The following is a 16,800-nucleotide window of genomic DNA, read 5'->3' as shown; positions in this document are numbered from 1 at the left end:
AACATGCCCAAAACTTATGAACAATTGTCTCTCTGGCCTACAAGGTAATAGGTGTTTCGTCTATCTCGATGATATTGTTATACCCAGTCAGGTCATAAATTCTGTCACATGTTTGATGTAAAATAATTGAAACAAGTTTATTCATTATGTAACCATTCATATACCAAAATGAACTTAACAAAACATAGATTCTTATGACACTAAAGTTTATTACACTAAGGCCTTCAATCTGCGCGGCCAGTCGTCTATCGCAGCACGAACGAGGTCCATGTCAATATCGGCGGCTGCCTTAATCAAGAATGTCTTGAGTGACTCCAAATTGGAATGAGGCTTTGAGCACGCCTTTTCCTCCAAGTGTTGCCATATCTTGTAATCTAACGGATTCAAATCTGGACTGGAGGAGGGCCAGTCTTCGTGCCGGATGAAGTCGATTTTACGCGCCGCCAGCCAGTCTTGTGTGCTCTTCGCTCTATGAGCTGGCGACGAATCTTGTTGGAATACCCAGTGCCTGTTATTGAACATGGTATGAGAAACAGGTTCCACAAGGTTCGTCAGGATTGTATTTTGATACACAACCTGCATTTGTTTTTACACTTTTCTCACAAAAATGTACCTCTGTTAAGCCCTAATAAGAAACTCCCAACCATACCATGAGCGAGGATGGAAAATGACCTCGTTGGACACGCGGAATACGGTTGCTTGCTTCTTCACTACTGTGTGCGTACACCTTATCATTTTGTTTGTTGTAGCTCTCTTCTACGGTAAAAATTTTTTCATCCGAAAAATGAATTTCCCGATATTTTTTTCCCGCGTACCGCTTCAACAAAGCGCAGCATCTCTTCAGTCTCAGGTCCATTAGACGAGCATTCAAAGGATGTCCTGTTTTCTTCGATATGCCCGAAGCCCTAGTCTTAATTTCACCGTGGATCTGCTTAACCCCATCTGAAGGGCCAACAGTTTCTGCTTACGTTTGGGATTTCTTTGAATTCGCGCCTTCACAGCTTTTATCACTGCTGGAGTCCTAACAGCCCGAGGGCGACCACTTCTTGACCTGTCATCTACACTAGAGTCTTCATTGTATCGTTTGATGCTACGATAAACGAATCTTTTGGTTATATTCAAATTTTTCAGTATGTTAAAAATTTGAATTGGCGCGTAGCCGAAACGATGCAACGCAATAACTGCAACACGGTCTTCTTTAAGCGTCCACTCCATATTTAAAAATTAGTAAAATTTTAAAAGTATACATTTTTATTTTCATGAACAATTCGAAATACGAATTTAATAAACTTTTTTGTGGCCAGCATTCTAAAAGAAAAGTTTTTACTGTGCGACAATACTTATGACCTGACTAGTTATATAGCTATGATCTTAAATCACACATCAATAACCTCGGTAAAGTATTTGAGAGAATCAGGAACTATAACATTAAGTTGCAACCAGAAAAATGTGAATTGCTCCGGAAAGAAGTAGGGTATCTAGGTCATATTATCAACGAAGAAGGAGTAAAACCAAACCCTGATAAGATTCAAGCCGTGGCAAAATTCCCCATACCGAAGTCACCTAAGGATATAAAATCCTTCCTAGGACTTGTCTTTACTATAGACTCTTTATCCCCGATTTCTCTAAGTTAGCCAAACCCCTGACCTCCCTTCTTAAAAAGGACACTGCCTTCCACTGGCAAAACGAACAACAGCTATCATTCGAAACCCTAAAATCCAAACTCATATCAGCTCCTTTTTTTTTTTTTTTTTTTTCGGGTAGAGGGCCGAACCTCCTACGAGGTCCCCGCGCAAAAGGGGCGCGCGGGGTATGTGAGACTCAACGGTCTGCATGGTGTTGTGAGCAGACCGCGGGCCCAAGGATTTTAGGACCCACCTACTAAACGACTCCCCTGCACTCTTGCACCCGACGTCCGATCCCCTCCGAGGTCAGAACCCGGATGAGGTAGGGGGGCTACCGCGGTCAACACTACAACCAGACGGCGCGGCTCACCCCAAGGACGCCCAGCCGACGGAGCCTTCGAGGCGAATCGAAGGCTCTGAAACGTCGGCCGTCTCGGTACGGCAGCCCGTCGGGCCGCCCAGACGGTGCCGCTGGTGTCCCGGAATACCCCGCTGGACCAGAACCAGCCTGCCGGGTCGGGACGCGATACACCGTCGACCGGTCGCTCTATTCACTCCACGGCAGCGCCCTAGAGTGCTGGTAGCGCGCCACGCGGGCTCCCCCCCTCAGGTCGCCCCTTGACCTTCACCGGGGGGAGGCCGCTACCTACAGGGGCAGGGACGTACTGGCGTATTCCCGCCTCCGGCCCCCGGCTCGACGGCGACGGATCGGTGCGGAAAGGGAAGAGCTCTCCCTCTCTCGCTCCGCCGCCTCCTTCTGCGAGATGGTGGACTCGCAGAAGTCGAGCATCGCCTTCCAGGACGCGTCGATGCCGAGCATCGTAGCCACGACGCGCGGCAGCGAGAGGTCCTCTCCAATGACCGCGACGAGGGCGGCGCGTTGCTCGTCGAATCCAGAGCAACGCGCCAATGTGTGTTCCGCTGTGTCTTCCTCGTCGCGGTCCGCGCAGTGGTGGCACTGCGCCGTCGGAAATATCCTAAGAGTTTCCTTTTTTAAAACGACCTCAGAGAGAATTCCCATAACAGTACCATTGTGTGACTCCAACAATAATCTTGTGTTGACGGAATCTTTCTTTTGAATCTGAATCTTTTTCCCGTTTTTAATTACGGCCTGAACTATGTATAATTTGTCTTTAGTAGTTTTGTTTTGTTAATACTCTGCATTTATATCTTATAAAATTGTTAAAGTCCAAAATTATTTATTTTTGTTACAGAGAAATATATTTTACCGTTTGTTGTTGCATTTCAATAAAATTTCAATAAAATTGTAAGTTTTTTAAACAGCATTGTATGTCGTAATTTTAAAAATTGATAATCCCAGCTAAGCAATAAAATAGAGTTATCATATTGATTCATTTCTATGTTAATGATCTTTGATACTTATTTAATGGCTTCAATGCGAGCGAAGCCGCGGGTTAAAGCTAGTTTTAAATAAAGGCACGGGATCTGCCGCCAGGCTAATAAATTCGAACGGAATACCGGAGTCCTGGCACGGCATTAGCAGGTGCGGATCACCGCGACGAAATCGCCCTATATAGCGATTTATCGCTACAGACTCAGGGGTCAAGTACTCGGGGCAAGAATTCTATGAACATTGTCAAAACCTCTTTAGTACGATTATGGCGTATGTGTCTTTGCACGAGAATGTCAATACTACTATAGAAGCGAAACGGGAATTATATTCTAAACTAACATTACAAGCATATTTGCGAAGACTTAAGGATCCCCTAGGATACAGAATACGCTGTATGCGACCTGCATCTACGGAGAAGGCACTAGAGTTCGTGCAGGAGGAACTCAATACTTTGTACCTGCAACATCGTAACGAAAGTACGTAGGAGAGACTGGCAGCAGCCCGCCCAGCAAAATTTACCCCTAAATACTTTTGCCCCAAAGCCTTATGACATTCGGCATGCTTTCGCGACAGCCCGGTTTTAATATATCCGGCCCCTCGCGTCAGCCTCAAGGACAATCGGCATCTCCTCAAGGTTGAAGACCAAATAATTTTAGTAATCCACCAGGTCAAATGCAACAGCCACGCGGTTTCTCTCGTACTGAAAAAATATTGCGCGCCCCGCCTCCGAATTACAACCCTCAGAGTAACGTGTTTCGATTGCCGAATAGGAATCAACTACCACCGCAGCAGGGATTTAGATTTAACAATCAGCCTCGTCCCATGAGGGCGTTAGCCACTTTGCTACATTAACATTGTCACCAACTCTACAAGGTCACGATTGGTGTGTACACGGCAATCTGCCCCCTAGCAATTACTTTAAGACAAGAGAAGTAAATTTCAATGAATTCGACTATGGACATGACTACACTAACTATTACGACTTTGACTATACAGACTACGATCAAAATTATTACTCTGATCATACGGACTATCCTTACCATCAGGAACAGTACTCCTATTATGAACCGGTCTCTGTAGAGGAAGTTGACCAAAACCCGGTCTCACCGGATGACGCAAATTTTCAGAAAGACCCGAGTTCCGAAAAGCCAAAACCGAAGTTAACTTTCATATACAAAGACAGCTGGGTTATATTCAAATAGCTAACCCTCCATTAAAATTCCTAATTGACACGGGAGCTAATCAATCTTTTATTAGCCCCGAAGCTGTCGAAAAATTTTTCAATCACATACCACTAAACTACGACCCCTTTGAAGTAACGAACATGCATGCTACGACTAATAGCAACCACTCCATCACCCTTCCTTGTTTTAGAGAATTTTGTGAACAAGATGACATTACACTATTCGTATACAGATTTCACAACTACTTTGACGGATTATTAGGACATGACTTATTAGACGTTTGGGAGTCTAATATAGACCTAAGAAATTTTAATAAAGTATTAGTTACACGTAATAAGACTATACCTATTGTGCAGGAGCAGGTTCGTTCCTCGTCGTATTAGCGATTTTTAAAGAAAATAGGCCGTTTTTATAATAGTAATCCCCTTTCATCTTCCTTTTTTACATTACGAAAAATTTTATAGGTTAATCGCATTGTGTCGTTGAAAAGGTTTTTTTCTTTTTTTTTTCTTTTTGGCGCATTCGATTATTTTAAAATGATGGAATTAAGCAGTCTGTTCCAGTTGACAAATAGATGGCGCTGTTTTTAAATTCAGACTTGACTTGACTAGGACCAATAGATGGCGTAAACATCCCCGGGCCTTGAAATCTCTGGTTTCTAAATAAAATCACGCTTCATCTTCATTTTCTTCCACTGATTGGAGTGGCAGAGGGCATATCCTGGAAAATGCACGTCGAATGATCCCTGTACCAGTACGAATATCGGCGACTCGAGACACACCGTCACTTCCAGGATACAAACGTACTATGCGACCCAGTCTCCAATTCAAGGGTGGTAAATTGTCGTCCTTTATGAGAACTAAGCAGCTCCGAGACGTATTCCGTAGACCAGCGTCGCCAGAAATGTTGACGTAATTGTTCGATGCGATCATAGCGCGCTAGCCGAAATGTTGGCTTATCTGTCAGATCCTCAGATGCAGGCGCTGTCAACGGTCGGCCTAGTAGGAAGTGGGCAGGAGTAAGTGGAGTAAAGTCAGTAGGATCTGTGGATAGCGGTGACAAAGGGCGAGAATTTAATACGGCTTCGATTTGCGTCAAAACCGTGGTGAAATCCTCATAAGTTAATCTCGCATTACCCACTATGCGTCTTAGGTGATATTTACACGATCGCACCCCACTCTCCCATAAACCACCAAAATGTCGGGAATACGGCGGAATAAATCGAAATGCAATGCCGTTATCGGCTGCATAATCTGTAATTACTTTGGAATGGTTTTCTAAAACCAAAGGGAATTCCTATTCGGCATCAATAAAATTTTTCCCATTATCTGAAAATATGATATTGGGTTTACCTCGCCTACTAGTAAACCGTTTTAAAGCCAAAATATAATCATTAGTGGAAAGACTTGTAACGAGTTCCAAATGTATAGCTCGTGTCGTAAAACAAATAAACAAGCAGATATAAGCCTTAAAAAGACGTGTTCCTCTCCCTTTACGGTTCAATACGAATACTGGCCCCGCGTAGTCTACACCTGATTTCATGAATGGAAAACTAGGTTCCAGGCGCTCAGAAGGTAAGTTACCCATGATAGGTGTCAGTGTCTTACCCTTAATACGTGTACACATCACACATTCACGTACTATCCTCTTTGCTAAATTTTTAGCATTTAGCGGCCACCAATATTCACGCATAGTAGCCAACATTATCTGCGGACCGCCATGTAACAATCGCTTATGCTCGTATCTAAATAAGCTAACCGTGAAAGGATGTCAACTACATAATAAAACAGGATGTTTTTTATCGAAGTTGAAACACGACGCGTTACTTAGTCTACCACCGACTCGTATGATTTTATAATCGTCCAAAAAAACATTCAAACTAGAAATACGGTTGTATTGTTTACAATTTGTTCGAATTGGAATCTTGTTGATTAAGTTATTACAAACGTCCGGAAACGACCTTATTTGCACTAATCTAATGAGCATTCGCTGTGACGCGTTCAATTCACTAAGAGTTAAGGAACCGGTTTGACGGCTATCCTTCGCGCGTGTGTTATTTATGAATCGAAGTACATAAGCACCTATTCTTTTTAATTTCGTAAATGATTCGAATCGCTTAAAGTCAATTAAATCATCGTATTCTGTAGAAAATAAACTCACTTGCTAAGATTTTAGTTCTGGTAAAGTTTGACAGTTCGGTATATCGGAATTTTTAATGTTTATTGGATGTATTTGGAGTCGTAAAATTGCAAACGCCGAATTATTTGTATCTTAAGTTGACTTATTTAGGAGATGGCGGTAGGCAATCGCGACAACGCTCCCAAGTGTTTGCGACTCCTCGACACTGCTCTACTGCTTTTAGAGGCAGCTTCCGCTACTTGGCCTCTAAATGTTGGAACAACATTCCTCCACCTATCCGGCACCAGAAAACGCTAAGTTCCTTTAAAACAAATTTAAAAGTATATCTTTTGAATATACAAGAAAAATTCGAAAATATCAAATATAATTACTCCGTTCTATAATTAATTATGCTTTGCAACTGCAATTTTTATTTAATTAATTTAATAATGTCATTTTGTTGTCCTTTTCATAACTGTTTTTTTTATTTTTTTTATTCATGTTCTTTTTATTTTTTAGTATATTTTACAATGTTGTGTATTGGTCGGTCTGATGCTGGTGCGCGCGTCACTCCGCAGGTGCCGGCGGAAGATCAGCGCCGCAGTACCGATTGTTTCGTTACTGTTAGGCATTGCTGAGCCGGTAACCGTTTCCAAGCCTCGTTATTTTTGTTATCTTTTTATTTATTTTTTGTACTTAATTTGTGTTTGGAATAAATGTTTATTATTATTATTTATTTATATTTATTTAAAATCTTATTAATTACATAATATTTTTTAAAAAAGATATTAAAAATACAATTTTTAAAAAACACTATATAAAAATAGATTGCCGCTGATGGCGGTGTCTACGACACAAGCCACCAGTGGTTAGGACTCCAGAGTGAGAAACCTCCTCACAATGCGTGCAGTATCGAGGATAACTGCTTTCTGTATTAGGCCCTTAACCCAGCTGGATAACGAAAGTTTCTTAAGATGTTGATCGAAACTTTTCGCTATCAAGCCGTGTACCGATACAACTATTGGAACAATGATGGTTGAATCAACATGCCACATGGCGGTAGTCTCGTGGGCCAGGTCTAAATATTTTATTAATTTGTCCTTTTCTGCCTTCACGAGGTTCTCGTCATGAGGAATGGTGACATGAACCAACAATGCTCGACGCGCAGATCGATCTATTATCACAATATCAGGTTTATTGGCAACAATATACCTATCCGTGATAATAGATCGGTCCCAGTAGAGCGTAACATGACCATTATCAAGAACTGGTTGAGGTTGGTATTGGTAATAAGGTACAGCAGAATCAAGAAAACCATATTTCAGAGCAAGTTTTTAATGGATAATCCTAGCCACTTGGTTATGTCTATGCAAGTACTCGCCGTTAGCAAACCGAGAACAGCCAGAAACAATATGTCTAATAGACTCTCCCGGACGGTGGCATGCCCGACAAATGTCGACCGTCCCATCCTTTAGTATATATTTCCGGTAGTTGTTCGTCATGATAACTTCGTCCATAATTGCAAAGATAAAACCTTCAGTTTCCCCAAAGAGGTTACTGAATCGTAACCAGGCCACGGAAGCTAATTGGTCTACATCAGGCCTTGTGAGAGCCCGGTAGAACCTACCGTGTAACTCCTTGCTCCTCCATACGGTTATGCGATCTGAAATACTCTCTACCTTCAGCCTCTTCCAATTCCCGTTAACAATCGCCTGACTTTTCTGTCCAGTACGTCCAGCTCTGATTGCGTCCACCTTAGTATGCCAAAGGAATATGTTAACATAGGCATGACCCAACCATTAAACGCTCGGATTTTGTTTCCGCCTGATAAATGGCTTTTTAAGACCTTTATAAGACGACCAAAAAACCGATCTCTAAACGATTGTTTCATATCTGCGTCAACAATTATTATTATTATTATTATTTTTGTGTGCCTTGCAGTAAAAGCTGTTCATATCGAGCTCGTCACCGCCTTGTCATCGGAGGCGTACATAGCTGCTCTCGATTCGTGTCTCGTCGAGGCAAGCCCCGCAGCATATAGTCCGACAATGGGACAAATTTTGTTGGTGCTTGCAACGAACTCAAAGGCGTCTTTTCAACAAAACTCAGACATTGCGTCATTCATGTCTCAAGAAGGCATAGATTTTAATTTTTCTCCACCTTATTCCCTTCATTTTAATGGTCTGACTGAAGCAGCGGTTAAGGCCACTAAAGGCCATCTCAAAAAACTCCTCAGTCTTACTCACCTCACGTATGAAGAAATAAATGGCTTCGTGCTTATGTCAAATTGAGGCCATTCTAAATTCCCGTCCACTTACTCCTATTTCCTCTGATCCGTTAGATTTAACTGCCCTTACTCCTGCTCACTTTCTGATTGGACGACCGCTCACATCAGTTCCGCATCCGCAGATTACAGACGGCAACATCACGCGCTTGGAGCGCTACCAACGAGTGGAACTCATCAGGCAGCATTTTTGGAAGCGCTTTACTAATGAGTACATTTCTCTGCTGCAGCAGAAATCTAAATGGTCCACCTCTACAGGGAGCTTGATACCAGGGACGCTAGTCCTTGTGAAGGACAGGACTCTACCGGCTCTGTTTGGCCTTGGGGCCGCATTACCAAGAGGTATCCGGGCAGCGACGGCATCACACGGGTCGCAGAGGTCAAGACGAGGACGGGAACCGTGGTGCGAGGCTTCAACTCCATCTGCCCCCTCCCTCTTCATTGAAGTACCAATATATATTTCAACTCGGGCAGTCTGTCGTTGCACGGACTTCGACGATCGCGCGACGCGGGCGCCAGGAGGAGGACAGCGGCGCGGGGTCGCGTTTTTACAACATCTTCGACACTTCGTGCAGTAACGCCACCCGCGACACTTTACTCTTTTTATAAATTTACTAAATATTAATACAGTCCACTCTTTTATTTGAAACCCCGGTCTACCCCAGAGCAGTAGTAAGAGTTACAAAATCTTTTGAGACCCATACGCGTATAACGGTACAGTTATCTGAATCTAATTTAGAGGAAGATGTAATTAACGCTATAAAAGAATATGTACACCCTTAAATTAAAACCGGCTTATTAATTAACCCTTACCTTGCTATGTACAAAATAATACCGGTAATACAGAGAACTTTCAAAAATTTGTCAATGAACCTAACACGAACTAAGCGCGAAGTTGAGAATGTTCGAGAGTACCTTAGGCAGCAAGAAATAATTAATAAATACCACTAGGGAAAGATAAACCACCGGGGTATTAACGAAACATTTTTAGCTTTAGCTCATAAATAATACTGGCCGAAAATGAAGAACAATACTTTTTAAATCACAAAGACAAAATTACCATAGCATACAAGACCATACATGACCTCTCGTGAGAAACTAATCGATAATCGCAATAAGAATCGAGAACCAGAAGCTGAGTTTAGTCCCGAACAACAAACTTTTATTGAAAATCCATTTGCTTCGAGGCAAAAGCTAGCACCCCGTTACACTCACGACATAGTTATGGCGGACCTCCCAATTCATATATACACTAAGAAGAAGCGAGGTCCGATTGCCAAAGCTAGGCTAAAGAGAGTGCCTAAATCCGCCAAATTGTTACAGACCGCTGGTGATCATCTAATCCTGGGAACGTCCCGAACGCAGGGGATAAAACTTGAAAGTCTCCAGGATGGACCCGGCATATTACCTTTTGTCTCGTATGGACATTTGGAATTTAATTTATGTAAAATTAAACTCTGATTTTTTGATTGACTGTTTTATTGTGACGTTTGTGCGTGCCTTGAGTGCAATGGCAAAGAGGTTTTATATCTATGAAATATGTCTAAACGTCGGCGCGAACATCCTCCCCCTCGTTGAAAGGTCAGCTTTCAACCTTGAATATCTTGCGCTGAGGGCAGAGGACAAATACGTATTAGGGGCCGCCGAACGCAGCCTCGTGTTGTTGATATGTCTGCCACTCGAGAAATTCCGTCTGGGCCCGGGAATAGGCGTCGAACTCTTCCGAGACGCCAAGCCATAGGCGGGACATGATCCTCTTGAATAAGGACAAGATCACCCACATTTAGCTGGGTAGCGTTGGTGCGCCATTTCGTTCGTTGCTGAAGTTCGCTGATATACTCCTTTTGCCAGCGTTGCCAGAAGTGCTGGCGAAGCTGCTCAACTCGAGCGTAACGTTGTAGCGTGTTTTGATTGTGATCTTGCAGAGCAGGCGATGGCAGGGAAGTCAGTGGTCTTCCGATAAGAAAGTGCCCAGGAGAAAGGGAGAGCAGGTCGTCAGGGGAACATGATAGCGGACACAGGGGACGACTATTGAGTATAGCTTCCACTTGCGCAAACAAAGTAGAAATCTCTTCAAATGTTAGATGCGCATTGCCTATAACGCGCTTAATATGGTGTTTAGCAGATTTTACTCCGGCCTCCCAGATACCGCCGAAGTGAGGAGCATAAGTAGGAGAAAAAATGAATTTAATGGTTTCTTGTGTTGCAAAATCAAATAGAGGTTCCTTGTTATTTTGTAAAAAAGTACTTAGCTCTTTTGCTGCTGCTACAAAATTGCGTCCATTATCACAGTATATTTCTATTGGTTTACCTCGACGTGAGATAAACCTTCTCAAGGTCATTATAAATGCGTCCTTGGATAAATCGCTGACCGCTTCCAGATGCAGGCATTTATAACGTAAACAAACGAACACACACAAATAACATTTAATCAATTTAGCGCCGCGCCCTTTGCGATTGAGTATGAGAAACGGGCCGGCAAAGTCTAGACCTACAGACAGAAACGGGAAGCCAGGGTTTATACGCGGAGCTGGAAGATCACCCATTTTCGGGCTTAATGTTTTACCCTGAATTCGCCTGCACCGAACACACTTATAGACTGTGCGTCGAGCCAGATGCCTACCATTAAGGGGCCATACGTATTCTCTTACCGTTGCAAGCAGGAGTTGGGGACCGGCATGCATGTTACGTATGTGTTCGTGCTCAAATATGAGCTTGGTTAAATGATGCGATGAGTCAAGGAGTATTGGATGTTTCTTGTCGTAAGAATAATTCGATGCATTGATTCTACCACCGACCCGTATTAAATTATCTTTATCTATGAATGGGGACAGAGGTAAAATTTTTGATTTTGGATTTAATATTTTATTTGTGCTTAGTGAATTGTATTCTGTAGTGAATGATTGTTTTTGTGCTATTTTGCAAAGGTGAGTAAATGAATTGTTTATTTCTTCGATTGATAAATTGCCGGTTAATCTGTTTTTGGGATTTTTTGAATTGTAAATGAACCTATTTATGTATGCCAATGTACCTTTTAATTTATTTATTTTAGAGTAATTTTCGATTTTTATCACAGGCTCCAGGATGGCAGCCGGACTAGCGTATATGTTTGGTAAGTGTTTGGTTTTAATATTTTGCTTTATTTCAGGTAGCTCTTCATGAAGTTTAGTGGGATTCAACACAGGCCAATGTGTTTCGTAGTGACCAAGGTAAGCAGGACCTGACCACCATAAACTCATGTTTTGAAGTTTATTTGCGTTAACACCGCGGGATATTAAATCAGCAGGGTTCATATCGGTAGGTACGTATCTCCAGGATGATGATTTTGATATTTCTAGTATTTCAACTACTCTGTTGGCGACGAATGTCTTTAGCTTAGCGGGATTGCTATTCAGCCACCCTAGCACTACGCTTGAGTCGCACCAGAATATAGAACGAGATGGTACGTATCGTATAGAATCGAGTACACTCTTGCATAACTTAGCCGCTAATAAAGCTGCGCATAACTCTAGCCTTGGAATGGTCACAGGTTTTAGTGGAGCTACTTTAGATTTCGAGCATAATAAGTTTACGGTAGCTACATTATTGCAATCTATAGATTTTATATAAATACATGCCCCGTAGGCTCTTTGTGATGCGTCACTGAACGAATGCACTTCGATTGCGATAGGTGAGTTACAAAGCACCCTCCTTGGGATTTGTATTTCTGATAGAAATTTTAAATTATCTATAAAATCGTACCATTCAGTTTTAACATCATGGGGAACAGGTTGGTCCCAATCGAGCTTGAGGATCCACAGTTCTTGTAAAATCATTTTAGGCTTAATAATGCATGGACTTAAAATACCTAACGGATCAAATATTTTGAACGCCTCAGACATGATCGTTCTCTTTGTTATATTGTTTGTATTGTGTGGAAATTTTATGGGAAAATGTATGCAGTCACTAGAAGGACTCCACCCGATTCCAAGAGTGCTCGAAGATTCACTCAACGCAAGATTTTCTTGAACGGCAATAAATGAATTGTCAAAAATAGAAGGTAAGTTGGATTTGTATTTACGAAGTTTGAAGCATGCTGAATTAAGAGCTTGCGATATTGCGGTTTGAATATAACGTAGCGTGAGCTCATCATCTGAACCAGTTATGAGATCGTCGACAAAGAAGTCTCTTTGTATAATTTTCTTAATAGTTTCGTCAGCACATTCCTCACCGACCTGCCACAGACAGCGCGTACTTAAATAACTAGCACTTGCGGTTCCGTAAGTGAGAGTATTCAGGCGCAAAGTCTCGATAGGCATAGACTCATCTTCTCTCCATAGTATTAGTTGGAGATCACGATCGTCTTCGTGAACTAATACCTGGCGATACATTTTCTCTATATCGCCGGTCAATAGATATTTGTATTGTCGTGCTCTTATTAATATGGAGAAAAGAGAATCCTGAATACTTGGACCTACCCGAAGTATGTCGTTAACGGAAAATCCGGATGCGGTGACAGCTGACCCATCAAAAACAACACGGATTTTTGTGCTTTCGCTATTGTCCTTGAATACGGCGTGATGACATAAAAAGTATGATAGTGGTGGTATTGGAGTATCAGATTTAGATAGGTGACCTAAACTGGCATATTCACGGAGGAACTCTGTATATTGTGACTTTAACTTACCATTTCTACGGAACCTTTTCTCTAGATTAAGGAAACGTTTTTTTGCTGTATTGTATGAGTCACCCAGGCAGTCCGGGGACTCAAGCATAGGTAATCTGACACAAAATCGACCTGATTCTAATCTGGTGGTGTTTTCTACAAAATGATCTTCTGCAGCCTTATGCTCTATGCTTATTTTTTTGTTTTGAGGCAGATCTTCTATCTCCCAAAATTTAGATAACATTTCATGAATGTTTGTTGTATTAGATGGGTTATATACTGCAGCATGATTGCAATGTATAATAGAATGATTTGTGGTTAAATTATGTTTGGATGAATGATGTTTGGACGAATGATGAATAAATGTATTGTTGTTTCGTGATATGTTGTTTATGTTGCCGCCGACCAACCAACCAAATTTAGAATTAATTAACTTAACATTACTAGGGCCTATGGAACGTTTTTCGCCACCTAAAATGTCCCAAAAAATATCTGATCCAATCAACAGGTCGATTGGACCAGGTTGGTAGAAAGAAGGATCGGCTAGTTTAATATTGTTAGGTATATTTAAATGTTTGATGTTGATAGGAGTGTTAGGTAATATACCCGTTAACTGGTCGAGGACAAATAGAGAAAGTGTCACACTAAATTGATTTCGTAGTGACGATATTTGCGCAGTACAATTTTCTTTAATTGTATCCGCTGATTTATTGCTGATGCCGATTACATTTAGTATATCAATGGATCTAGATTTAAGTGATAACCTTTGCATTAAAGATTTAGTGATAAACGAATATTGACTTCCACAGTCTAAAAAGGCACGTACAGTAGATTTTTCTTTAGTGTTTGGATTGGATACTTCGATTAATGCTGTGGATAGTAGCACATCACTAGAGTCGTAGCACATAGCGGAACTACTTACGACTGCAGTATTAGACTGGTGGAGAAGTGTATTGTGTCGCTCATTACATTCGCGACAGCTGCTTAATCGACAGTCAGTCACTGAATGGCCAGCTCTCAAACAATTAGCGCATAATTTTAAATTTTCAACCTCAGACCATCTTTCCTTTATGTTTTTTGCTATAAATATAGGACAATTATAGATTCGATGGTTTTCTTTACAAATAATGCAAGAAGATGAATAATTTTGAGTGGTGCTGGTAAACGATTTCACATGGATTGGTTTATTATTATTAGTAGGGGCTGTGTGACGCGAAGTATTTAGTAATGTCTTGGTAGGGTTATCATATTTGTTTCTATTTAAAGCCTCGAGAACGTCAGCACGATCGACCAAAAACTTAAAGAATTGTTGTAAAGTAGGTACATCGTCGATGCCATTACGCGTCTCCTCCCACTTCATTAGCGTCGTATTATCTAGCTTGGAAGACAGCATGAAGATAATAAGCATATCCCAATGATCAGTCGGCTGTTTCAAGCTAGATAGTGCCCGTAAATTTTTGGTTACATGATCCACCAAGAAACGTAGTGACCTTTCCGATTCGCGAGTAATGGACTGAATATTGAATAGTGATTTAAGGTGTTGGTTAATAAGTAATCGTTTATTATTGTATCGCGCACAAAGTAGTTCCCAGGCCTCTGCATAGTTCGCCGAGGAAACTTCGAGATTAGAAATTATGCGCGCTGCGTCGCCCTCCAAATATGAAATTAAATAATGGAACTTGTGTATGTGTGTTCGTTATATGTTCGTTTTTATGCACTAGGTTTACAAAAGTATCATGAAATTCCAACCAGTGAAAATAGGACCCATTGAATTTAGATATTTGAATTTGCGGTAATTTTACACCAATGTTGTGATGATCGAGACCACACTGAGCTTCCTGGAAGATCGATTTGCGTCTATCTTTATCTTTAATCGAATTTTGTTGATCGATAATATTTTTTGCTGTGACAATGTTTGTTATAATCTCCTGCTCAATTTTGTCTCTTTCATCGATTTCCAAATCAAGATTATTAGAATTTAAGACCTCGATTTCACTTTGCAACGCATCAAACTTTGTTGAAAGTCCCTCAAATCTGTCAAGTTTAAGTGATAGTTCAGTTAGCTCAACATTTGATAACGTTGACTGCAGAATCAGCTTGTCGAGATAATTTTTAAACTTGGTTATCTGACCCTTAATTGAACTACGTTTAGTCGTGAGCTCTTTTAAAGATCCGCGAATGGAACCATGTTTTTCACCGTCTGAAGGCATTTTGAAATATAAAACAATGTAAACTAGTTAATATTTACAAATTTTAGTGGAATTCAACAAGTCTACCGCAATAAATATGCATATTGCAAAATGAGGTAAGAAACCAATAGATTGTAAATAAATAAGTTATATCTCACGCTCCTTACTGCGTCGGCATACCAGTTGGCGTGCGAAAAGCTGACGGCACTGGTAACGCACGATATGGCTCGTCCGTCGTACCGATGCTGTGACGTAAAGAGGCTACTCGTTTGTAGGCAGGGCGCAAGGCAAACTCTCGAGACGCTGAGCGCTGAGCTTCGGTGTCGCTTGAATGCTTGAATGATGCTTCACGAACCGAGGCCGGCTAGGTCCAGGCTGATGCTGCCAATCTTGAGGCTGATGCTGCCAATCTTGACTACCAAAATGTTCTTCGCGATGAACCTTTTGATTGGTACGCGTCGTCTCGTTTTTGAAGAAGAAGCGTTTTTTGGTTTGGTTTTTTGAATTGTTGTCCTGTCACGGTCGCCAAATTATGTCTCGTATGGACATTTGGAATTTAATTTATGTAAAATTAAACTCTGATTTTTTGATTGACTGTTTTATTGTGACGTTTGTGCGTGCCTTGAGTGCAATGGCAAAGAGGTTTTATATCTATGAAATATGTCTAAACGTCGGCGCGAACACCTTTCAATATGGGATTTGCTAAGATCATATCTCCTATCATTCTTTCCTACAACTATTAATCTTCAGGATATTAGAAATATCATTAATTCTATTAATGATCAGTTGGAAAGTATTAGCCCTGATTTGCATAATAAAACGCACTTTTTATAGGAACCTCATTTAATCTTCCTCAGGAATAAGCTTGATACCGTTTTGAGTCAGTTAGAGACATTTGAGGCAAATGTAGACGGTCTAGGATCGGTAATAAAGAGCGTCACAGGGAACCTTGATTATACAGATGCTATGCACTATAATCAGGCCCTTAAACCCCTTCAGGATAACCAGAACGACTTAATACATGAATTTCATATTAGCTTAACAAAAAATTGGACAAATCAATATTCTCGGGTCATAGATAGCATGGTAGATAAACAAAATCAGCACACTGATAAATAAAATCAGGAAAACTGATGCGACTAGAGAAAATGATTTAATTAAATACGCGCATTTCGCTCAGTCTCGTATTATCTTAAGCGATAACGTGGGTTCAATATCTCAATAGTTAATTAAACTTCAGAATATCCTAGCATTTATTAGAAGTTCCACTGCACATCATTCCATTTTAAATCTACACACTATAAGCGACATTATTAAAAAATTAAGCAAGCTTTATAGCAAAGAGAGAGAGTAATAGATTTATATAATAGATTATCTTAGAGAAAATTTCGACATAATTAG

General features: G+C 41.0%; 1 protein-coding gene across 3 annotated transcripts in view; it reads right to left on the bottom strand.

Annotated features, from left to right (window-relative positions):
* The window catches only part of LOC105841769 (uncharacterized), a 139,058-nt gene that overhangs the window by 36,690 nt on the left and 85,568 nt on the right, over positions 1-16,800 (bottom strand). The window lies entirely within an intron of this gene.

The sequence above is a fragment of the Bombyx mori genome, chromosome 1 (genome assembly GCF_030269925.1).
Source record: "Bombyx mori chromosome 1, ASM3026992v2".
Taxonomy (NCBI): domain Eukaryota; kingdom Metazoa; phylum Arthropoda; class Insecta; order Lepidoptera; family Bombycidae; genus Bombyx; species Bombyx mori.
This window is presented reverse-complemented; position numbering and strand designations above follow the sequence as displayed.